Source organism: Myripristis murdjan, chromosome 3 (assembly GCF_902150065.1).
Source record: "Myripristis murdjan chromosome 3, fMyrMur1.1, whole genome shotgun sequence".
In the NCBI taxonomy this organism is placed as follows: domain Eukaryota; kingdom Metazoa; phylum Chordata; class Actinopteri; order Holocentriformes; family Holocentridae; genus Myripristis; species Myripristis murdjan.
In genome coordinates, this window is record NC_043982.1 from 11,131,711 (window position 1) to 11,157,867 (window position 26,157).

At 44.1% G+C, this 26,157-nt stretch overlaps 1 protein-coding gene across 3 annotated transcripts in view; it reads left to right on the plus strand.

Moving 5' to 3' along the window:
• Positions 1-26,157, plus strand: part of baz2ba (bromodomain adjacent to zinc finger domain, 2Ba) — a 73,289-nt gene that overhangs the window by 11,638 nt on the left and 35,494 nt on the right. For 2 of the 3 annotated variants that reach the window (XM_030080012.1, XM_030080004.1), the window contains exon 2: positions 1,027-1,071. The gene's annotated coding sequence lies outside the window, so the exon portion shown is untranslated. Of the gene's footprint in view, positions 1-1,025; positions 1,072-26,157 lie in introns of all 3 variants that reach the window. The other variant, XM_030079997.1, reaches the window with a different exon arrangement.

Genomic DNA, 26,157 nt, shown 5'->3' on the forward strand with positions numbered 1-26,157 from the left:
AACACAGAGTTAGTCTTTAACTACAATCTAACGGTTAAGGCATCCATCCCTGTTTGTCCTCGACACTTCATTAAATCGCTAAAGCGGTGCGGTGAAAAAGATTCATTAGTCGACTCAAGAATCCTTAAATGCGTGTGGCGTTTGATCACAGAATTAAAAATTTGGAAGTGTTTAATTGAAAGAGGTTGACCCTATCCTTGCTGACTCAGCGTCCACCAGACTCCAGTCTGTTGCTGTTGACCAGATGGACGTGTTTACTGTCAACAAAACCTTGTTAGCTGGCTGCCCACACATGTGCTATAACACTGTATGTTTCTGCGCTTCGATTTGTCTGCGAGTGTCTGTCAGTGTCTGCAAGTGTCTGCCTCCCTGTCCATATGTGTGTGTGTGTGTGTGTGCATTTTGCTTTAATGTGACACAGTGAGCAGCATTCTGCATTGAGGGAGGTGTCTGTTATGGCCAACTGTTTAGATCTGACTGTGAGAGCACTGAAGGGCCTCGGAGACAATGCATGAGAGATGGGCGTGAGAACGCTGGCAAGGCTTGGTTCTCTCTGCAAGAACTGTCTTGTGTTTGGGGGAAAATATCCGCACACTAAAAGCTTCAGTGTCTAGATCCATTTCTAACAAACAGGTTTTGCAAGAAAAGGGCTCAGGGAGAAAGAGAGTTTTCGTGTGGATGAATATCTCTCTCTCTGTGTGTGTGAGTGTGCGTGTAGCCACAGCTGTGTTTCCGACGTCACAGTGTGTTTTGCTTGATGTGTCCGTTGACCACAAATGAGCTGTGAGACTGAAACTTTGATATCCGGGTAGTTCAGGGGCTTTCTCCCCTCAGGCCAGTGACTGGAACACATTCATCAGTATCACCGCACTGTATAAAATCTAACTATTTCATGGTCATATCAAGCAAAGAATACTGGAAAGGCCAATTGTGTTCTTATGACTCACACTGTATCTTTGACCCAAATAACAGAAATCTTTTGTTTCTGCTTTTTTTTTTTTTTTTTTTTTTTTTTTTTGTTCCTGCAGGTGTTACAGCAGTAATGTCAAAGAGCTGAAGACATCTGTAACAGTGAGTACACACCATACCCAGGTCTGCTCTTTCCCACCCCATGCCGCGGGCACGGCCACGGCCACGCATGTTATAAAACAGTTGATGCTTGACTTTTTAAAAAACATATCTTCACACACTTACAGTTTTTTATGGCACGCTAGAACAAACTTGCCGACTCCTTCAGTTTCAGGCCTAATTTGATTTCCATTCATTCAGTGAAAGAGGATGTTTTTTTTTTCTCTCCCCCAATTAAATTTAACAAGAGCCCCTTGAAAAGCAGTTGTTTTGATTACATTACAAATTCGGGGTTCATTCAGTGAATCGAGCAATTAATTAGATTTCTCCTATTCTAATCAGAATATTTGTCTGAAGCGTGCGCGCCTAATAAACATCTTTTGAGTTTGCTATCTGTTCAGAGCCAATGCTGAATGTAAATGGTTGTTAAATGTGCCCTACAGTGTTGCTGGGTTAGCTGTGGCTTGGGTTGTGTTTAGATGTGACTGTGGATTGCTATGCACAGCTTTGATCTCTCTCTCTTTCTCTCTCTCTCTCTCTCTCTCTCTCTCTCTCTCACTGTGTCTCTGTGTGAGAGCTCAGTTTAGTTAGGGGCGCGGCTGCGTCCTCAAGGCTTCACTTCACACACACCAAGGTGGCAGTTTGTTGTTCTGCACACAGACAATGACTTGCACTTTTCTCTCTTCCCTGACACGGCCTTGTGTCTGTCAGTGTGTCACCAGATCTAAAGGGATCCTTGATAAGAAGGTTTTTACGGAACATGTGGAGCGCACTTTAGCCATTACTGATTTTGCCAGCACTGGCTGTCACTATTTCATCTCTACCTGTGAATGATATATTTCTATTGGTGCTCGCTGGTTGTATCATATGTGAAAAATATTGATTTGCACTCTCATGAGGAATCAATTTCTGGGGGTGGGGGGGGGGTTCAGGCCTGTAACAACAACCCTCGTCGCTGGCTGCTGGTAACTGGTGTCTTGGCTGCCTGACTCTTCCTGCAGCCCATAGAGAACAAGCAAGCAGAGCACAGGGAAACATGGAGCTCATCCAAACAGCTATGGTGTAATTAGCTGACATTTGTTGCTTGGAAGACAAGAGAAAGAAAAGGGAAAGAGCTGCTCAACTCAAACACCCAAAGGAATATGCAAATGTTGAGAGAGAGAGAGAGAGAGAGAAGTGAAAGAAAGAGAGAGACGTGTATAATAGCGCAGAGATGTAATTATATTGTGTGTGTGTGTGTGTGTGTGTGTGTGTGTGTGTGCGTGTTTTATGAACCCAGTTGAACTTTTTGTTAACATTCTCTGTGTTTTGCCACCACAAGGCGTGAACCATTGGTCTCCAGAAGAGACTAATAAAGTCATTAGAACAGAGGTGACTAACCAGGATGTTCCCTCTGCCAAGAAATGATATCTTTGACTTCTTGGTTTTCCTGTCTTGTCGAGCGCACCTTGAGAAACACACTTAAGGTATTCAACTGCATCAGCGCGGCAGAAAAGAAACAGTGCTCAGTACCCACATGAAGCAGCCATCCACAACCAAGCTCTGATTCTGCTGTTCCAGGAAAGCTTGTGTGTGTGTGTGTGTGTGTGTGTGTGCGTGCGCGCGCATGCATTTGAGCGAGAGTGCTGTAATGCATGTGGGCTATCTGTACTTAAGCCAAGGTGCTGCGTGAAGGAGCAGCAATGCTTACACAGCCCCATCTGTTTGATCCAGGCTTGAAATGCAATGCCTTTTAATGACAAAATACTGAGTGGCTGGGAGGTGTGCAGAGAAGGGAGGAGTGTGTGTCTTTGTGTGTGTGTGTGTGTGCGAGTGTGAAAGAGAGAGGGATAAAGGGAGAGGGGGGAAGGAGAGAGAAAAACATCTCGAAGGTCAGGAGCAGCGGGCGGCTGTAGGGGAGAGACACGTGAGACAGAGATAGTCTTGCGTCAGCCCCACAGCAGTCCTCTCTCTTTGTGTGTGTATGTGTGTTTGTGTGTGTGTGTGTGTGTGTGTGTGCGTGTGTGTCCTGTGGGGCCAGCATTTCCATCCGCATCCCACCGTGTGTTACAGCAGGGCAGCATGCAAGTGCTTCTATTCTGAGTGCCTAGATGTGCAAGATGGATGGACGGATAGATGGATATAGATAGATAGACGCACACATGCGTGTTGTACATTACATACTGAGTTAAATAGAAGCAGTCAGTCACTGAGCGACACATAATTTTTTACATGGCCCTTGTCACAGTGGAAGGGGAAATTACACCTTGTAGCCTGAGGGGGAAGAATTTGTGTGTCTCGCTGCCTGTTGAAAAAGCTGAACAGGGTTTCATCAATCCCACCAAGTACTATCATTTTTCAGCTCTTATTCATGAGCCTCCTTTGTTTCTCACAGTGTCTTCTTCCCGGTGCCCTTTAGACCGGCTCTCTTTTAGATTGGGGAAGTGTTAGAGATAGCGCCTAAACATTTAGTACTTTGTACTTGCCTCGAAGCTAAGATTGTTAAAAAGCCGCTGAGAGATTGTCCTCGGGATAGGGAGCAGCGCCGACTGAACAGGCACACTCCAGCATTTAGTTTGGGCTTACCCAGCTCCCTTTCTCTCTCCCTGGTCTCTCTCCCCAAATAGAGGCACATAGGGGCCCCACCACACACACACACACACGTGTACACACAAACACACACACATGAACGCACCCACACCAGGACCCAGACACACGCATTCTCACGAGAACACAGCGAGCGCTCTCCCCTCCTTCCTCCCTCGACCTGCATGGTCCCGGGCTCTGATTCATCTCCACTGCAAAAACAGCCTCTGCTCTCCTTGTCCCAGCGAAGGGCTGGAGTGCAGGCACAGTGCTCTTTTACAGACCAGTGCGCCATGAATCACTGCTCTCACACGGGGAGCCTCAGTCCACTCAGGGGTTGCCTGCCTGGCCGATAATGTGCGTGGTCATGAGGGGGCTACTCTGAATGGAGGGCCAGACAAAACAGGGGCTAAAAACGCAAGCTGTGAGCTTTCCCAGTGAGGGCAAAGGCGGGAGTATCAAGGCTTTGTGTGTGTGTGTGTGTGCGTGCTGGTGTGTGTGTTTGTATATTTGTTCTTGACGGAGAAGAGATATTGGACACACAGTGCTGTTTTGGCTGTTCCCCAGTCATAATGTAACAGAATTGCATGGAAGAAATCTATGAAGCATCAGGACTAGACCTTTTAACCCTATACATCACAGACCTTTTAACCCCGCGGCAGCAGGACTGCAACCTGAGCTCCTCACACGCAGCCCTAATAGCTGCTGCGTAGCCTAAACTGAAAACAAGAGATGATCAAGGCCTTTGCAACACGATCTGCCAAACTTGGCAATCATGAACAGCCGGCTGGACATTATCCTGCTTATTACATGGCTACTTATGAAAGAATTTGACGCAAAATATTCATTTTGAAAGGGTTTGATTAGCCTTCAAGACTTGGTTGAGATAGTTCATACACTCTATCTGCATCTATAACATCTAATATTAGACCTGGATCTAATAGTTAGGCTAAACCAGCCTGCTACATGATAAAAATCCATCTTCCTCCTTCTTTTCCTCTGGCTTTCTTTTCTTTTCTGGTCATAGTTGAGCCTCCAGCCATGAATCAAAAGTTTCATGGCTTCAGCAGGTGCGAGTTCGTTTGCTGTTAAACGGATCAGACTTTTCTGTGCAGAATGAAGTGACTGTCACAACTGAGTACGCCACTGAGTTGTATAATCAGTAATGACATTTCACCGTTTATGCTTGTTGTTTTGCACGTTTTTGCGTTGAATTTGTTGAATTTGTTTTAATTTACTCCTTTAAAAGTGCTTATTAAATTTGTTATAGAAATTATTATTATGATGATGTTACATGCACGTGAGTGTGTGTGTGTGTGCGATGGGTTCTCTCTGTGTTACCCTAACCATTATGGCTGATTAAGCAGAGGGGTAGAAGTTGTGTCCTCGCTCCCATCCAACACACACACACACACACACACACAATTCCCACCCCCGCTGTTGCCCTCCAAGAGCCTCCAGGTTTACTGAGCCTAGCTGCTGTGGTAATGACCGAACCACAGCTCTTCATCTCTCATCTTATATTTCTCTGTGCTTCGTTTGGTCTCTGTCTCCACTGCGGCCTCCACTGCTTCCTGTCTTCTTCACCCCTCCGCTCTTCAAACACCCACACAGCAAACACACACGGTTCGCGACGGGCCTTGCGCTCTCTGACTACAATGCATGGCAGCGACTGGAAATAGTTTGTCCCTCCTGGGCCCGTGCGTCCTGCGGCCTGTGGGCCAAGCCGGGCTGTAACCTGGATACAGCTGCAGTCCAGAGGAGCCATTAGCTGTGCCAGGAGGCCCCCTGCTCCCAGCGAGAGCTCATTACTGTATTTGTGCAGTCGCACTTCTCCTATGAAACGCAGCAGTGTGCCTGGTGAAACTAGCCAGGACATTGAGCCTCAGGGAAACCATAATGGCTCCATTTGGAGTTCAGAGAGAGGGAGAGAGAGAGAGAGGGAGAGAGAGAGAAAGAGAGGTTTCTTCGAAATGCCCAGGGCCATTTCAGATAAATAGGTGAATGAATACTAAGAATGATATTAATCATTAAACCCAACCAGCTTTCCCTGTAGTTAACTGTGAGTGTGTGAGTGTATCTGTATTTATTGGATTTGATTTGCTCTTTGTTCTATGTGTGTGTGTGTGTGTGTGTGTGTGTGTGTGTGTGTACTCTCTGAGGCCCAGTTCAGCTGTCTGGTCTGGTGTGCAGATGGCCAGGCAGGGGCCGGCCTGCTCAATGAGACACCCCTCTTCTCTTCTTTCTCTCTTTTCTTTCTCCTCCTTCCTCTCCTCTTGTTTCTTTTCCCTTTTCCCTTTCTTTCCTCTCCTCTCCTTGCCCTTTTTTTTTTTTCTCTTCTGTTGGGTTTCATTTACCCAGTTACATCCCTGGCTGCCTCCTCTCTTTCATCACTGCATCTGCTGAGGGCCATCTTGGGCAGAGGAGAGTTTTCCACCCCTCTATTTTCTCTCTCCCTCCATCTTTATGTGCCTCTCAGGGCTCGGTGCGGCAGCTATACGCGGCGGCTTTGGAATGAAATGTCTCTTAACCGAGCCATGTGCCCCGGAGCTACGGTAATTGCAGGTGAAATTCAGCTTCCTCTTTAAAATGCCATCTCTCATTTCCAGTTACCGGCCCCCTCCGTATCTCTCTCCCTCCCCTCCCTCCCCTCCCTCCTGCCTCTCTCTCTCTCTCTCTCCCTCTGGCTGTCTTTCAGAAGCGTGTGAATCCCTCAGCCCCTGTCGCGTCTCTCTGCCCCAGAGACACTCCCACAATGCACAGCGCTGATGGTTGCACAGTGATATCAGCCATGCAGAGGAGAGGAGAGGGAGGGCTGCTGCCTAGACACATAGACACTTTATGTGTGTGTGTGTGTGTGTGTGTGTGTGTGTGTGTGAGAGAGAGAGAGAGAGATAGTGTGCATGACAGAAACTGAAAGTGTATGCATTTGTGCGAGAGAGACAATGAAAGTACGTATATGTGTGCATGAGTGAGAGGAAAAAGAATGTGTGTGTGTGTGTGAGTGAGAGAGAGAGAGAGAGAGAGTGGGAGAGAGAGTGAATGTGTGTGTGTGTGTGTGTGTACAGCGTCAGCAAGGCGTGAGCCGTGTAGAGGTGACATCAAGGTGAACGCGGCGTGCAGAATGCTCTGCCGACTCGGGAGGCAGCAAATGGCTCTGTGGCAGATGGAGTCTTTGTCAGGGAAGAAAAATGGCAGCTCGAGAGCGTCAGAGAGCCATCTCCTCCTCCCCTCCTCCTCCTCTCTCTCTCTCTTTCTCTCTCTCTCACACACACACACACACACACACACATACACACACCACTCTCTCCCTGTCTCTACCTCTGCCTCTTTTTTTTTTTTTTTTTTTTTTTGCTCAGTTGGTCACTCACACACACACACACACACACACTCTCACACACACTTATATGTGCACGTACTGACACACACACACACACACACATCTCCCCTCCTCCTCAGTGAGCTGGGCCGGCGGGCGGTGACCTTCCCCTGCTCAGAGGGTTCCCTGGCTGTTTGATCAATTATCCCTCTCCCATTGTTTACCAGGAAGCAGGAATAGAGAGGAGAGAAGGCTCAAAATGGCCACTGTCAGGTGGAGGGATCCATTTCCCTGCCAGAGTGGGGGTGGGGGTTAGAGAGAGAGAGAGAGAGAGAGGGAGAGACCAGAGCGGTGCAGCGTTCTTAGCGGGAAGGGAGGAGCGTTGTTCCCTGGCAGCTGTGATGATATGACATTATTCTGGAAGTACAACTCTGACAATGGTTGCCATTTGTGTTGCCAAAGAGCATCTGTTGAAAGCTGTTTCTTTACTTCCCTAAACTTTGGAAAAAAAAAAAAAAAAAAAAAAAAATCAAACATCACTTTTCATCATTCTAACCCTAAAGAGGCCACATTTTCTCCACGTCAGATTCACGAGGAAACAGGGTGCTTGTATTGTCATATTCCGGTGATGCTGTGTACACAGACACACACACACACACAGACACACACATGTACATCCATAATGCCACGCTACTGCAGTTATAGTTCCTATTTTTAGCACGGAGAAGTGCAAGACGGGGGGGCGAATACTCTAAAGGTCAGGTGGCAGGGAGAAAAAAACGAGTGGGAACAAATGATGCACTAAGCGAATGACACTCCGAGGTCCTGCTTTAATATGTATGTATCGCAGGTTGATGGCTGATTTCATTAGCGCCTCTCATTGTTATGCATAGATTGTCCTCCTGCAGCAAAATGAATATTGTATTCACACACACGCGCGCACACACACACACACACACACACTCTCTCACTCACACAACATCCGTGTTTTCTAGGGAATATGTTTGGATCTTGCGGAAGGCTTGAAGAAAAGGTTGATGTTTCCACGGGCTGTTATCTGTGTCGACCATAATTAAAACAATTTACAGCGCTGTCATTTTAACACAGGTTGTTGCCGCTGCTGTGGACAATTCCTGTCGGGCAGCAGTGTTATTATTTAAGGGTCCTTGTTGATATTAGGGTGAATTATTTTCCGAGCCGAAAAGGAAAGCTATCTTTGTTTAAACAACTCGGAACAGAATAAGTCTACTTGTGTGTGTGTGTGTGTGCATGTGTGTGTGAAAGGCTTCAACTTACATCACTTCGATTTGCTCAAGTCTGTGTTTGTGTGTGTGTCGGGGGTGAGAAAGACACAGAGAGAGAGGGAGGGTGTGAGAGTTTGTGGTTGGACACAGTTAAGCATGCATCGCTGTCGGTGTGTGAGTTTATTTGAGTGTGTGCGTCCGTCCTGCACATACAGAGTGCATATGGCGAGTGTGTGAAAATGTCCGGTCGCCTCCTTCTAATCCTCCAAGTCGACTGTGTTTCGGCAGGAATTCCAGTCCTTAGTGGGACATAAGCAAATGTTCTGTGTGAGATATTAATAGCTATTGTGGGCGGAAAGGGAAAAAGGCTTCTGCATTTTTCCATATGTTTTGTAAGGAAACAGTCCAGATGGATTATCTCTTGGTCTGGAGCTTTCTCTTTGCTCAACCAGCTCAAGTCCAAGTGGCACGGAGCCTGCCAGGGGAAACACACACACATGCACATGCACACACGCGCACAAGCATGCACATGCACCCCTCCCGTCTGAAGTACAACAGACTATTACTGATTAACATGTCTCAACTCAGTCCCTTTTTAAAAAAAGCCGTTCTAATTCCTCTTCCACCTCTTACTCTCATTTGAATCATGAATGATGGGACTGTCTTGCCCACTAGCATACCTCACATTCCGCTCAGTGACAGAGATATGTTTGTCGCCTTTCTATTTGTTGCCTGAGAAACCATGTTGGCTTGTCTTCTCACATTTCACACTTGGTTTCATCCCCTTAACCCCTGCGCTCAGCCTGGATGGGCCGCCTGACCTCTTGAGTCATGGATGTTACAGACTCATCGGCATCACAAGGGCCACGGCTAGGTTTTAGTTTGCTTGGCGATCGGGGGAGGAAAAAAAGTAAATCCCCGATATATTCTTTGTGAACGTTACTCCCTCATATGTCCGTTCCAAACTTGAATTTCCAAGCCATTTGTTGTTTTTTTTCCCCTGAGGATTTCTATACCACTGCCTCGTTTTTCCTCATGAGGATGTTTAGACCAAGAGGTTCATATTCAGTGTGTCCTTGCACCTATAATGTGGAAAGACAAAACAAAACACCCGCACTCATTCCTTCATTCCTGAGTGCAGACACACACACACACACCATACTCACACACACATTCCTTGGGTGACAAGACGTCACATATTCAGTGTTTCACAGCGGGCTGGCATTCCAGGACAGCAGAGAAGCGATAATGTCAGTGCGCTGCTGGTTAACTCACTGTTTTATCCTGTTTCTGGGCCACAAGGCGTGAAGGGTGTCTGTTTATTACATGCACACACACACACACACACACACACACACACACACTCACTCAAACAGTCACACTTACCACATACCACACAAAAATCCCGCTTACACAGATCACTCTGCTCTCCCCATCCTGTTAGACCACAGAGTCTACAAAAAACAAAAAAACAAAAAAACAAGTGACAAAAGATGGCACAAAACATGCCTGTGGATATGGCTGCCAGCAGGAACAATAGCAGTGTAGGATCACGTTTAGGTACATCTGAATCTCCTTTTTTTTTTTTTTTAATGAAACCTGCTTTTTCTGGAAGCAGGAAGTATGCCAAAAGATTGACAGGATGTAGGATGATGTGGTGTCGCCCCTTGAATCAGGCTTGGTTTTCTTGGAGGTCACAGTCCACTAAAATAGCTTTTTTTTTTTTATTTTATTTTTGCACACGGATGTTTAAAGGGCAGGGCATTTGTGGGAGTGTTGGTTCCATAGTGGTGAATTCATTACCCAGTCGTGTAATATTTAAATGAAGAAATCATGAAATTCACCTAGTCAGCAGCAGCAAAAAAAAAAAAAAAAAAAAAAAAAAGAGCTTCCCCTCCAAACCACCCACACTGCTTTCAGCCTTGTTGTGACTTGTTTGTCTGTCGTTGCGGAGGATTTCTGCTTCTTCCAGAACAATTGCACTTAAAAACTCCCAGCTCCAGAGGATGGGGGCTGGTTACACAGCAACAGAAGGTTGCTGTGTGAGGTAAAAAAAACAACAAAAAAAAACAACAACAACAACAACACAAAACACCAGTGGAGCCAGTGAGAATGTAAGTGGGAAATACTCCCTCTCCCATCTCTATCTAGCTCTCTCTCTCTGTCTCTCTGTCTCTCTGTGTGTATGCATGTCAGGTGCATGCATGCTGTTGTTACTTTCATCACTAGTGTGTGTTGTCATGTGCAGCTGTTTGCTCTCCAGTTAGTGCACTGTGTAGTGAGTTAGCAGAGCTACGGCAGTGTGGAGCTTCTCTTCACCGGGAGCTTCTCTCTGATTTATTCTTAACATCTGTCTTTGGCAGGTGTGTGGAACCAAGAGGTCCTCTCTCTGAGCCTGTGATATAGCTATCATTGTGGGCAGTGTGTGTGTGTGTGTGGAGGTGTGCACATGTGTGTATGTGTGTATGTGAGCAAAACAACAGAGAGAAGGCCTCCCTCCACCCCTCCTTGGGATGAGTCATATTTGAGCCCTGTGTAATCCAAGCCTGTGTTTCATGTATGTGAACAGACAGACCCTGAACAGTGGTCTTGGTCCTGACTCCCTCTGGGCCACTGAGTGGGTGAGACACGGCTATCAACAACAGGCCCAGGCAGCTTCGATTTCAGCCTCACCACATGAGGAATCCACTCATCGTGACTTAGGCGCAGGCAGACACAAACACACACGCACACGCGCACGGACACACACAAACAAGCATACACATACGCCCACAAAGCCGAGGCTATTATTCTGCCCCTTCCACAGCTCCTCCTTAAATAATATCAGGTAACAAAGGAGGCTAATGCAAGCTCCGTGATTGGTTCACCCATAAGGAAGTGTAAGGATCCAGAGGCTGGGCCAACGGATATAGTTTCACATGAAAAGATACTGTGACACAACGGTGGCACTCAGTCTGAGACAGAGAGCTGTGTGTGTGTGTGTGTGTGTGTGTGTGTGTGTGTGTGTGTGTGTGTGTGTGTGTCTGTGGTTACATGTGTGTATCTAACCGCGAGAGTGTGATTGCAGTGCAGACATTGAAGCAGTGTCAAGGTTGGATTTGACACAGTCAACAATGGAGGCTCAAATATTATGACTTTTTATTTGAAATCACACAGGAGAAGTGTGGCGCTGCAGGAAATAGGGCCATGTCACGGGGAAAAAAAAGCAGCTCTATTCTGTTGGATATTCCATGTTTCAAAGCACTCCAGTGCTGGTGTGACAGACTCTTTTTAAAGGCACAGCTGGACTTTTAAAAGGGTCTTTTACATTTGTCCCCAGGGGGAGGAAAAAAAAGAGTGTCCTGGATAGGAACTGCAGAAAGGTGATATGGGCAAAATGATAGACTAAAGCCATTTCTCATTATGACACTCATTTATCGTCGTCTTATATATCAGGGTAAAGGTGTTATATGTTGTCACACTTTGAAAAAAAAAAACTGCAGTGAATCACAGCTAAGAAACTACAACAGGAACACATTTGTGTGGAAGTGATTCTTTTTTTTTTTTAAATAAAATGTGAGATTCATTATGGCTGAGACAAAAACAAGTCAGTCACGTATAATGTTCAACATGTGTTCGTTAATCCTGCCCTGATTTTTTTTTTTTTTTTTTTTTGACAATGATGAAAAGCTTTGTACCTGAAAGCCTAACAACAAGACGGCATGGATTGGACATTGTGGATATCATTCATGACATCAGTACTGGGATCAGCTTTTCCGCCGAACTCCTTTGAATCCGACATCAAGAAAACAGAGCAGAAAGAAAGACCAAACCATGTGAAAGTAACGCACTGCCTTGAGGCAAACTATGGTGACCACCATGTCTGAGAGTGCTGGTCCTATCTCAGCTCAATGAATTGTGGGTTCCCTTAGATCTTCACTGAGTCTTATAATTTTCAGCCCAGGCAGAGATTTGGTAGATCCTGTATATTACAGATATTATGAATTTAAAGACATGTGACCTCTTTATTTGGCCTCCTTGGTTTTGAGTTTTATAGTAGAGAATCCTAAATGTGTAAAAAGTTAGGGTTACAACAAGGGAATGAAAATACAGAAGAGTTTTTTGTTTGTTTGTTTGTTTGTTTTCCATGCAGCATCTATATGTAATATGTGTGTGAGGCAGGCACGTTGGCATACTGTCAAATTTACACAAGTGCATTTAGGATGTGAAATCCACTGCTCAACACACAATCATGCCTCCAGTGTCTTTCCTGTACTATCAAAGCACAAATAACCTATTTTTAATAAATGTGCATGGATCAGTGGAGCTCAAAGAGAAACTGATTAATGGCAGCCTGTTTCCTGTTCTTGATGCAGCCTGAGTTGGCATTTTGCTTTGATTTATCACCTAAAAATTTTGAAAAACAAGTGAAAGTTCTACTTTTTGTTCTAGTTAACGTCCCTGTGAGCAGTAAGCATTTTGGCACATTATGCAATAAATCTAATCTTTTGGTAACACCTCTTACTGGCACAACAAAGGAGTTTGGAGTAATAGGAATAGGTTTCACTTCATTATTTTACCGTCTTTCAGATCTAGCCAGACAAAGCTAATTTTGACCAGGGTCTGTTAGACCACTTTCTCTGTTTACAAACATCGCCATGCATTTGTGCAAAGTGGGTAGCAGGAAGCAGTGTTGCAGTGCTTTATATCATTGGAGTAGGCAGGCATCTTGGTGCTCTGCTTGCCTGCTGAATGTACAAACGGCTAAACAAGGCACAGAGTGATTGATACAATAGTTGATCAGTACAGGGCAAAAGCACCAGTTGTTTTAACCTTTAGTGATGAAACTAACCTCTTAGCCCTCTGTGCAGTCATTGGATTTACAGCACGGTGGCTTTGCCCCCAGATATCTACTGTAAATGTATCTAATTGAGAAACACTGCGGATATTCAAAAGACCAATTGAAAGCATGCAAACGGCCAGATGTTTATGATTGTGTGTGATCACGTTCAGGATTAGACTTCCTGGTAATGGCTGAGTTACTAATAAGACAGAGAAGAAAAGCCCCCTTGCTGCCGCTGTGTGTGTGTGTGTTTTTTTAAATGGTCCTCAAGGAGGCTGTGATATGCAAACGCTGTTTCCAGGTAGATCTCTGATATAACCTAAAGATTTCACACACGGTTTGAGGCATATTGTTTGTGTTTGGTTCATACCCTCCGTGCATATGGCGCTTTTCATCATAATTTGGGCCATATGTCCTGGATGTGGCATGTAGCCGTACATGTGTGTTGGGTGCAGAGATTTCCATGTACTGTTGCCAGCTAGAGGCAAAATCCTGAACGCAACATTTTTTCCCGACGTCTTCTTTCTTACATTACAGATTAGTCTCCTGTCTCTCCCAGATGTGTCACACCCACCAAGTTTGTTTTGCCACCACTGCTGCCCACCATTTGTATGAGTCATAAACATGGTAATTTGTTTATACCTATCTATCAACTTGGAAGCCGGGGGAACTAAGACAATTTTGCTGCATTATTCATGTGCTTACCTTATCAGATTGTTGGCCAGATGTGCTTATAATCCCCAAAATATGAAAACATCAATATGTGGTGTTACCTGCGTGCCAGTTGGATTTCACCACGGCGGGCTCAAACACAGCTGGATCCTAAAGTTTACTCCCAGTCATTGTAGTCAGTGCGAGACAGATGTGCGGTCGAACAGTGACTTCATGAAAACATTAGTCAGTCACCTGACACACAAACAAGTAGACGCTCGCCGGCGCTGCTGCCAAGCCTAAAAAGTGGACCCGTCTAACAAGCAGTGCAGGGGGGCTAACTTCGCTCAGGGGATTAGTTCGCGCCAGGAGAAAGGAGGAGTGGACAGTGTCGTCACACGGCTTTACAGCAGCTCAGAATGGGGAGTACCGCAAACATGCAGTGGCAGGTTTTGAAAAAGAAAAAAAAAAAAGTGATGAGATTGTTGAAGATATGCACTTGACACCGTCTTCTTTCTGTCTCGAGCGTGGGAGTGACTGCCAGGCTTTATTTGTCTGATATTTCCTGCTCAGTTCATCGGCAAAGGTTGAACAGATTTACAAACTGTCATTGTTAGTTTGCAGGGACCTAGCCGTGATATTTCATTATAAAACCTACGCAAGAACAGCGTTTGCTCACTTCTGCGCTTTGGTTGCAGCTGTGATTCCTCTGTAATATGGATGTAAATCAGTGTTAGATGTTAAAGCTTGTGTGTATGTGTGTGTGTGTTAGTGAGTGTGCATATGCGTGCGTGCGTGCACTTGTGTGCTTTTTTGTAACAGTACAAAGATGTCCCAAGGGTCTTTTCCCCTATTCTCATTACAAATGCTAATGTCACATTAATGAAATCGGCTTAGTTTAAGGTTTATAGCGTAGCCTACACTGAGAGATTTGGCCTTGACACTTCCCACATATTTCAAGTTGAATCATATTTTTTTTCCTGTGGGCATACTATTCTAAGTTATTCTAAAATCTGCTGGCCCTGAGTGAAACTTTGGGGGAAAAGTTTAAAGCATGAATGCCAAGCTTTGTCATCGTTGTAAATTGTGGAGCGACAGCCTGCCGGCTGCTCAGCTTCTGAAGAAAGCTGTTAGCTTAGCTACAGCAGTAATGGCCTCAATGAGAGGCTGGCTAATGTAAACATTGTGTTAGTGTGCTCGCAGTGGTTTGTAGAGTCACTAGCTGTTAATCATTGCTCAACAGAGAGTTTGTCAGGCACAACAACATGCCAGAGAATTAATCACGGCTATAGATCCCTGGTTTTATGGAGACGACATTTTAACTGCTATGTTTCTAATCATTAGGCTTTTCCAGTAAGCACATAATATCAGCAACGACGGCCCCAAGGGTCAAATGTACATGTGACAAAACCACAGCTACAAGATTTACACATGCAAATGTGTTTTTTTAAATTACCATTTCAGATAAAGTCACAGGATATTTACCTTATCGTTGACTCCTAAAGTCAGAGACACTTGAAAATATATATTTATTTGAAGTCTGCAGTTTAGAAATAAAACTCTTTTTTTCCCTGTTGCTTTTTTTCCATTTACATGGTTTAGTCATCAGCTCCTGCTCTCAGTCTGATGGGTTACATTCTTTAACCTTTAACTAGTATTACTGCCTCAGTGTGGCATTTTGGTAATACTAACACATTCACAGCTTAAACATAGACCGAAAAGAGAATGTTCGCGATAATTAAAAGGCAATTTTCTAAAATTGATTAGATTATGCTAATCAAGGGAGATAATATCTTAAAAGCAGTGTGAAAAAGGGAGATAGAGGGAGTGGAGGAGAGGAAAGGAGTGACAGTCCAGCCGCCATTACAAGCTGCTGATTTCTGCAGAGTGCTTCATAAAATGTCAGAGCGCTTCTCCCTGAGCAAGACACTGAAAAATGGCAGCGCTGTGATGCGCTGGCACCTCACCTGCTGCACTGTGTGTGTGTGTGTGTGTGTGTGTGTGTGTGTGTGTGTGTGTGTGTGAGAGAGAGAGAGAGAGAGAGAGAGGGCGAGAGAGAGAGCGTGTGACTTTGCGTGTGTATGCACGCACATCTCTGTGAGTGCGTGTTTGCCTGTACATGTTTGTGTGTGTGTGTGTGTGTTTGTGTGTGTGTGTGTGTGTCCATCCATACTGGCCTCCCTCCCATGTTGCAGTGAAGCAGAACAGAGTGGCTGACTGCCCGCTGCTTTGCCTCCTTCTCTGTCAATACAAGCCCATTCCCTTCCAGCCAGTCATTTTCACATGTTTAACATTAAGTAAAGCATCAGTTTGAACAGTTGAATACAAATGATTGACATATCCGGTTTAATTTGTGTGGATTTTTCCTCTCATCAGAGCTTATGTTGCCAGATTGTTGTTCTGAAGCTGCTCAATAGCTTTTACAGACTTTCATCTGATTTCAAGACATGAATACACATGCAACACTGGGTTGCGTACCACTGTACACAAACACGTTTTTTTACTCACAGTGGGCTGGTGTCACGCACAAATTTACCTTCCGTTGCTGTGTAGTTTAACTCCATATCGGATGCAGAGAGACACAATCATAATCACACAAAGTTTCAGGCCCAGATGTTGTGATTGTTGCTCTCAACAACAAAAAAAATAAATAATCAAGGCTCTGGAGAATGCAAGGAAATGGGAAGGACAGAGAGGGAGAGGGTGACAGAGACAGAGAAGACTAACTGTAAAAGGAGTAGATTGAGAGGAGAGATTGAACGGGAGAAAGGTGTTTAGGACAGAGGAGATAAACAGGCAGCAAACCAGAGATGTGCGCAGGGTTTCATTCAGCAATGTTAACAGCTACGTGAGCTCATTATTACCAGCACCGGGCGATTGGCAGCCTGCAGATTTTTTTTTTTTTTTTTTTCTGTTTGTGCACTCACAGGAGCCAAGGACCTAAAACAGTTGCCACGATTACGATTTTTCACTTTGTATGAACAGTATGTCATTGGAAAGATGTGACCTGACCCAAACCAAATGTTGTTTCGGGGTTCACTATGACCTCAAGAAAGGTCAGGAGGTCAGCAAAAAGGTGTTAGAGGATTGTGTGGTCATGTGTTCGGAGGCAGTTTTAGGGTCCTCGAACGTGATTTGGTGGAAGATTAATCAGGGTGTTTTGAAATGTAACAGCTGATATTTTTATTTAATGTAAGTTGCTCATTTTTATGGTAGATTTTTTTTTTTTTCCCACATAACAAGCATGAGTCTGTGTACAACTGCAATAGTTCATCCCATGACACTTTTTTTTCATTGTGCTCTGGGAAATGGAAATACATGTGAATTTAATTGAATTTAATTGAACCGAATTGAATTGAAGTATCCTATTAATAGTTGCTGGGGTTATACTTCCTGCAGTGTTGCCAAGGCTGTGACAAATTAAATTGATTTGAATTGAATTGAATAGGATACTTCTTGTGTGAGTTGAGCTTAGTTAGGCTGAGCGGAGCAGCCGCAGATATACAGAAGGTGTCTGTTCAGACTGCCTGGACGAAGAGTGAATAATGTGAGCCTAGACCCGGCTCGCGACACAGATGAATCCCTGTTCTCTTGTACTAGGTGTGCTAAGTCCATATTTTCATTTGCAGGGATCGTTAGTCCACTGACTCGCCGTTATGTTGTTTTGAATAACGCACCGCGTGCTCCAGGAACAATATTAAACCGAGCTGTTGGATTGGCAATCATGAAAGAGCTGTTCGTGTCATCACAGTGAGCATCTGAATCCCATCACATTTGCACATAGTGATATCAGTTATCTCACACAAGTAGAAGCGCACTTCAACAGTATTTGCTTTAAACGGTTTCTTCCCATGGAAAACGGACAGAAGGGGCTCCAACTTTTGCTTAAGCCAGGCTTGCCACTCTCTAGATTTCCCATTGTTCTGTCAGTGTCAGTTTGTTTTGCTTTTTGACATGCATGTCATCTGCATTATGCATATCTTCAGTATTGTGCTGTCTGTCTGTCTCTCTCTCCCTCTCTGACCGTCTCTCTCTCTCCCTCTCTCTCTCTCTTCTTTTTTCTTTTCCCCTATCTCTCTTTATTCTCTCCTCCCCCATTTCCTACCTCGACATGCCCACTTCCATGATTAGAGTGGCTGAAATGCAATACATTCTGATGCTTTTTCCCATTGTTCAGTTTTATGTACTTTTTGTTCCCTCTATCTGTGCACTGTGCAGAATAAGAGAATCGTTTTTTTCCCCCTGTACTTGCAGATTAAAACAGTAAACCATACTCAACATGGCTGCTGTATGGATTAAATCAGAAATGTATGCTACATTATTATTATTATTTTACCATTACCTTTTTTTTTTTTTTTTTTTTTTTTTAATAATACCATTACTCACTTTTCACAGTGCAAGGAGAAAAACTCTTAAGCAAATGCTATATTCCTGATTTGGACTCAAAATCACATATAGCGTGCAAAATAATATTTATCTCCATGTCAGAGCACTGGATTGTTCCTTACTGAATTTTTGCCCTTGCCGCTATTTAAAATAAAATGTTCATTGTCAAATCATGGCATCACACACAAGTTGATTCTCATCATGACAGAGTATTTATGTAAAATTTAGATTATTCAAATAGCACTGAGCAAAAGGTTTTTGTCGTCTCAGTTGTAGTGATCATCTTGAAATTATGTGCAATGAACATTTCCTTTGATATTCAGGAGAGAGAGAGAAAGAGAGAGAGAGAGTCAGACTTTTTGCACAAGGCAAAAGTAATGCACCAGTGTCCATCATTGTGCAAGAAAGACAGAAGACAAGAAGGAAGACTGTATGTAACCACAATGCAAAATTTGTGCAAAGTGAAACGAAACATATCTAGTGATTGTGACTTGTGGCATGAATTTGCCTTACATTCTCTCTTCTGCATCTGCCTTACTGCAATGTTTGTTTTTATGCTACTCTTCAAACACTCACAGCAAATACAGTAAACAAACAACGTTTCTCGTGGCGGTGAAGTTAATCAGCAATTTTAATGTAACCTGGGTCACAGCACTGGAAGTAATGAGACTGACTGAGATTCAAAATACATGTTAAGATGCTTTAGTCAACTGCATGTCTAGTCGTAGGTAAATAAGTTTTGCACAAATGCTAACATTTAACCACAACAGATTGCCTGAGCTTAAGCAAGGACTCCCCATTGACAATCATTGACAATTCCTGGGAGTTTGGCTAAGACACTGTTCTAGTGACTTATATCGTGGGCATATAAAAAGAAAGCATATAAAGTGTGTACATAAAAAAGAAAAATCAAACCATAAATAAAGAATTAAAGAGGATCTTAGTAACTGCTCAACAGCCGAACTGAATTTTAGTGCAAGAATTTAGACTATAAAAATGACTGTTTTACCTAGACTTTTGTATCTATTTATATCATGAAGTTAATGTCCCAGCTAGTCAATTTCATGAATAGGCCAAGCAACTTTCATGTTTTGTTTGGAATGGAAGCAAACCAAGGATTTAATATAGTACATTATTAATCAGTGAGGAAAGAGGTGACGTGTCTCTCTCTAATCCTGGGGATTATTACCATTCCACCCATTTGAAAACTAGAGTTCTTTGGCGGGACAGTGGATATGAGGCACAATGGAAGGAGATGGAGAGAGAATGCAGAGGTATCCCAGTATAAGCGATGATTAGGGATCCCAAATTAGTGTTAACTTATCAAGACCACTTGAGACCGTTTGTCTTTTTACCTTACACAACTGGTTTGGCATTATAAGGCAATTAAAAAAAAAAAAAAAAGTTAGATGGGTTGTGCATTATACACAATTTAAACAAAAATTATATGGATTCTAGATTTAAGCACTGGATGAATGAAGGTATTACTGCCTACTGTAATATAATGGAGAACAACACACTACAAAGTTTTCAGACAAAAGCATGCCTTTTTCAGATATTTACAGTGAAGAAATTGGAAAAAAATTAGACAATTACAGCGCCTAATGAAATAATACAATTAACAGTACAGGCATACACTGGCCGTTCTAAAGCAGTTGTTTAAAACTTTACCAGGCAATTGCCAAGGCTAAGTGAACAACCACAAATTATATCAAGACGAGATGGGAGAAACACTTAAGTGATAGATTTAGCATACAACAATAGGAGAACATATGTGAAGCTATTTTTTTCTTGTTCTATATCTTGGCGAGAATTCTGTTGGATTGATGAATCTTATTTGTTTTTTCATTACCTATAAAAGGAAAACATACCTAATATCGATGGAGTATACATACTGACACACATACAGAAACTGTGAGGGTGATGAGGCAAATATACAACTATTTTGGGCAAGTATTTGGAGAATCATGCAACATCATCATTCTCGGGCGGCAGATCCCATTGATGTACTCTGCCCTCTGCCAGAAGGAATAACAAGAAATGACAGATAACTCCTGAAAATATCGACTGTAGCAGCAAAAAAAAAGCAATCACATGTAATAGTTACAGGCCGACCCACCTACTGTAGATAATTGGCTTGAAATCATCAAAGAGATTCATGAGAGTGAAAGACCGACTTTCCTATCAAGACTGAGAAAGGACTTACATATCGCAAGATGGACAAAATGGGTAATATATTTGTGGGAATAAGGATCGTGGTTGGTGCTGTATAAAGATCCCATGTCCATAATCAATAATATAATATAATCTATATTTTTGTCAACTATTAATAATGATACTAATGATGATGATGATGGTGATGATACTAATGATGATGATGATGATAATAATAATAACAATAATAAAATACCTGAAAATTCCCTTTATTCCTGGAGACGTCCTACAGAAAGAGTTTTTTCACTGACAGGACACCATTAGACTTAAATATCGGCTACTGCTATCGGCGAATGGCAGTCAGCAAGGCCAACATCGGCTGATACTGATAACTCGGTGCATGCCTAACAATACTGTAATAGCCTCTAGTCTAAATGGTAATTAACCTTAACAGGAATTTGCCTGCCATTTATCTCACCCATGTATCTGGGCTGTGTATATGTGTGTGTGTGTGTGTTAGCGAGTGAGGAAGGGAGAAATAGAGGGAGTGGGTGTGAAATGTGTGTGTGTGTGGATTAATACACACGTGCACAAGTGCAAAGTTCTTTCCTAAGGACCGAGATGTGTTATTCTGTGCTTCCAAACTGCTCCAGAGTCATTATGGACTCTTGTAGACATATGCAGCCAGTGGCAGCCGGATCCGGTATGGTCTGCAGAGGAACTGTAATGAGCAGTGAGACTGGCTGATGAGCGTGAGTGGCTAGCAGAGGGAGAAGGGCAGATTCATCAGGGATGATTGCCTGATGCACACTTCTGGTTTTTTGATGTGAAGACCCTGCTAGGTTACCATGGGGAGAATAATTAGCTTTGGCTGGATGCAGATGCGAATGAGCGTAAGAGATGGGAATTTTCTTATTGAGCTTACTTTATGATAGTTAGAATGGTGCAAGTATATACACACACACACACACACACAAACACACTCACACACACACACACACACACACACACATGCACAAAATAGACTCAGGCACACCCACACACACACACACACACACACACACACACACACACACTCACACACACACACACACAACCGGCTCATTCTTTTCTATTTATGGCTAGGAAATGGGACTAGTGCTATGTCTGGTTGAGCTGAGTAACACTATTCTGTCACACATAGGTTTGACATCAAACACAAGTGACAAGCCTATCCTATTCCTCTCCACCGAGTCATCACCATGTCCCAAAATCACATTATTGTCACTAGGAACCCAACAGAGACGGATGGTGAGTAGGGGTGTTGATTCCAGCCTGTGGCATCTACAGTATGTTTGCAAAGGCAAATAAAGCCATTTGGCAAGAGCCGATTTCCTGTCGTTTTCAAAAATATACAGAATGCGTGTGGCGTGCCATTTGGCTTCACATTTTATCGAAAGCGTCTTACAGTGACATGGGTGGATATGTGCGTGTGTTACGGCTGAGCCCGGCAAATACCGACGCTGGAAACGAATCAACGCTAATGCCATGCTTTAAAATTTGAGACACACGAGACCATATCATTACCTTTTTGCCCTGGCAGGCAGTAAGCAGCTCCAGTGTGTTAAGCTCCAGTGTTACATGGAGACAGACAGGCAGGCAGGCAGTGGTGTGGCTGTAATCAGACCTGTGGCCAGCACCACTGCCAAGGCTAGCCAAGGCGGGGTGAGAGATGGTGCCCATCCCCTACATGCCCTGCTCTGCCATCTGTCACTGGGCAGGAGCAGAGCAGAGGGAGGGGTCTGAGGCACTCGAGTTGTTGTCACCTAGATAGGCCACACTGGGGCATGCTGTCTCTTTGTACGCCAGTCAGGGCTTGGCTCAATCCATTGTCGGTTCACAGAGAACTGCGACTCGGCAGCTAATATCAGCATTTATTCTGTTCTCAGTTGGGCCTAATAGATTGAATTGCAAGTAATTTCTGAGCAAATGTTTCAATGTGAAAGTTTTATTTCCTGAAATGAAGTGGATGTGACCCAAGCCTTGATCTAAATCGTCATAAATTACAACAGTTGTCAACACAACAGATAACTAGGTTTTATTACTAGTGTTATTACTCCTCCTTGGTGAATTCCACTGCTTCCAGTGCAGCATGATCAACCGCTGTCTCTTTAAATGACTAAGGTTTCCAAGTTGACGTTTGACACTGGACAAAGGTTGTCACTTCATTTTTGCCAAGACGCCTGGTTATGTCATTTCCTGGCTGGCGGAGTGCAGGCGGGGAGGGGAGGGGAAGGATGAAGGGAGGAGTGGAGGAGAAAAGGGGTCAAGGAAGCCTGTGCGTGCACTCTGCTATAAGCAAGATGATCTGGCTCAGTTAGTGTTCATTGCAAACAAGCATGCAAAGTACAAACATGCACATCCATATGCACATGTCGTGCCTGCGAAAACAGGCTTGTACATACAAACACAAAGAGGGGCCGTGTAGGAGAGAAAGTTAAAACAACGAGTCTGAGCGATAGAGCCGCACAAGGTCAGAATTAAAAGATGTTTTGGCTGATTCAGTCAGGGTCAGTGATTTCACTTACACGCACACAACTGCAAACCGAAAGCACCTCCACGATACTGTTGTTTGTCTGTGTGTGTGTGTTGTCTGTGTTTGTCTGGCCACATCAGTGCCTTTCAGTAAGTGATTTATGGGGACTGACAGACAAAGACAGTTTGTCACCTGGCAACCATGGAGTGCAGTGGAGCTCAAGAGAAGCCACTGGATACTATACATGCATTATCACATCTCAGAGGCTGAAAGACGCCCTTGTCATTCAATGGAAAATATCATCAAAGCAAAACTGAGACGTTTGCTCTCACAATAGTTAAACAACAAGTGCTAGTTTGGGATTATTCACTCCCATCCTCTTCACCACAAGCAAGGTTCACTGTGGCATGCTCACCACGCTGACATTTCTCTTGTTAGCCGCTCGGAAGAGGACAGAGCTAAATAGAGGTCTGCGTTTGACAGAGTAACAGATCACAATGGAAAGCAGAGAGCAAGAGATTCAGAGGAGGAGGCTGAATGTCGCTGAAGCAGTGTTGATACTGTCTTTGTCGGCTGCGGCAAGGAGAAAAAAGAACGAGGGCTGGGAGCCACCGTGTGTCTTTGAATGGGGTCAGGGCATCATGGGGAATAATGCATTTCCCTTCTCTTGCGCCAGGCGCTCCTTCCATTAGGGCTGGAGAAGAGACATTGTGTCCACACTCTGATTACCACTGATCCATGCTGATGACTCTGTTGGCGGATTATCTCAGTTAGTATCAGCCATCTGTTACTGTGTGTGTGTGTGTGTGTGTGTGGTTGTGTTTGTTGTGTGCATATGTGTGTGCATGTATGTATGTGTGTGTGTGTGTGCGTGTTGAAGGGTACACAAGGAATAGGGGCAGGAATGAGACACGCGGAGGGCTGAGTAGTTTGAAGTTAGACGCACACACATGCACACACACAGATCGGCAAACCCATGGAAAAGTGTTGCATACGTTAGCAGGCACTGTGACACACGCAAACACAGACATGCAACACCACGAATCAAATATATTTAGGGCCACACATACAAAGTGGCGCGGGCCAGCACATGCACACAGTCTGCCTCCCTTATACAATTCGGCGGCGGCGCCCTCCTTTCGGATGACGTGACATGTGAAGGTTCTTATACGAAGGCCACATGCAATCAGAGCTGTTTATAGCTACACTATCTCCTGGAGGACCGCTGCATCCAGCCACTATTAGCTTGCACACGCTGACAGCTGGGTGCTGTGTTATATTTGTGGACGTGACTGTGAATGCAGCGTTGGAACACATCTTATAAATCATAGTTCAGTCATTAGCATAAATTCTCCCTCTCCTTGCATCTGCGAGACCTGCTGTTTCTGGTTGCACTGCTCCAGTGTTGATTGGTTGGCGTTGTTCGAGTCAAATTGATTTAGCCGTTCACAGAGATTATAACGCTTGCCTTATACCGCCGCTGTGGTGTGCCGTTAATTACCTATAAAATCAAGCTAATTCTGATGCTAAATCCATTTTAATTTCTCATAATTAAGTCAGGATTGGATCCTTAAATACCTTGGCGCTCCATTATTGTTGCAATCATTGTTGTTGCTGTGTGTTGGGTGGTACATTGCAGGGCTCAATCTTATTATTGTTATTAGATTTAATTGCACTAAGTGATCAGTTTGTGGTCGTCGGAGGAAGATGGACTTGCCTCGCAGTCGTTTTTTTCCCCCCCTGTCCTTCTCTCTCTGTCTCTCATCTTAGAAAGAGGCCCTTTGAGAGATTGTGAGGAGATGAGAGAAGATGAGGGGGAGGGTAGCTATGCTTTTCCACCTCTGCAAAGGAGGGATTGCTTTTTTGTTGTTTGTTAGGGGGGAAATCAATTCTGTTCACATCATCACGTTTTGACAAGGCGAGGCATTAAGTGCAGATATTGAGAAACGACAGGAATGGTTTACAGCCTGTCCATCTCTTCCACTGTTTTCTTTCCGCTATTCCTTTTCTTTTTTTTTTTTTTGACAAATTCAGAGCAGTCTCTCTTGCTCACCCTTTTCCATCTCTTTCTGTCTCTCTCGCTCTCTCTCTCTCTCTCTCTTTCTATTCTTCCCTTCATTATTTTTCTCTATTTACCTCTCCCTTTCCCTCTCTGTCTCTCTTTTTTCTCCTTCTCTCTGAAAAGGTAGGGAATGATCCGCTTCACTTACCAGCTGACACCACATAAGCTTGCTTGTCCTCTGAGACATGAGCCTTTTGTTTTCATGTGCATTATGATAATTATGAAGGGCCACAGCTCCTCTCCATTTCCATCGCACTTCTAATGATCGTTTTTTTTTTGTGTGTGTGTGTGTGTGTGTGTGTGTGTGTGTGTGTGTGTGTGTGTGTGTGTGTGTGTGAAGAAAAAACATGAAAATCACTTTTTTATCATGTGAAGGAAGCCTCCCTTTTGTCACCTTTCCTCCCTCTAACCTGACATTTAAACAGTGACAGTGGGTAAAGGAAAAGCACAAAGCTTGACAGGCGTTCACACACAAAATCTGGCCAAAAGATAAGAGTTTTGTTCAGATTACAGTAAAGACAGACCAAAAATTCCTCCTGGTCACTAAGATGCACTGTTCATCCATTCGGCACTGATAATGTGGCTCTTTAGCCCACATCCTGTCACTGTGCATGAGAGGCCATCCAAAGGACCTTTGACCTTGCCCATAATTACACACCCGCCATCTTTTCACTGCAGCAATGGCAGTCATGGCTGCCTAAGTCCAATGGCACACCAGCCTCCTCCCCGTGGACTGCAGCAGGTTTTCTTGTCATCCGCGCCTCTCGCTCTCTCTCTCCCTCTCTCCCGCTCTCCCTCTCTCTTGTCAGTGTTGCTCCTGGCGAAAGGCTGATACTTGATATTCAGAGGATAGCAGCTTTTGTCTCAGAGATTTAATCAGTGGCTCTGCTCCCACTGCAGAGAAGGGAGGGAGGGGGGGGGGATGGAGGGGCAGGAGAGAGGGAAGGAAAGAGACGGAGGCAGAGACTGTTTATGTGTAATGACACAATAACAAAGCCTGCCTGTAAAACACAATCTGCAAACTGTGCTTTTGAAGGGGATTTTCAGTCCTGGATTAGTGTCAGGCAGAGGGATATGGAGAAAGAGGGGAGAGAAAGAGTCAGGTTGATTTGATAGACAGGGGTGTGTGATTCTCTCTCTGTGTGTGTGTGTGTGTGTGTTTGTGTGTGTGTGTGTGTGTGCAAACACGTATGCACGCAAACTACCCGGCGTTTATTTGAGCGGCCAAGTTAGCAGATGTGTGCTCACGGCTACACTGCGGTCCTGGTTGCAGGCGAAAGGAGATTAGAGTTAAATAATGTAAGTAACATATTTGGCTGCAGAATGGCCAAGTGTTTCTCATGTGGGTTTACAGTGTTGGTTGGTTGATAA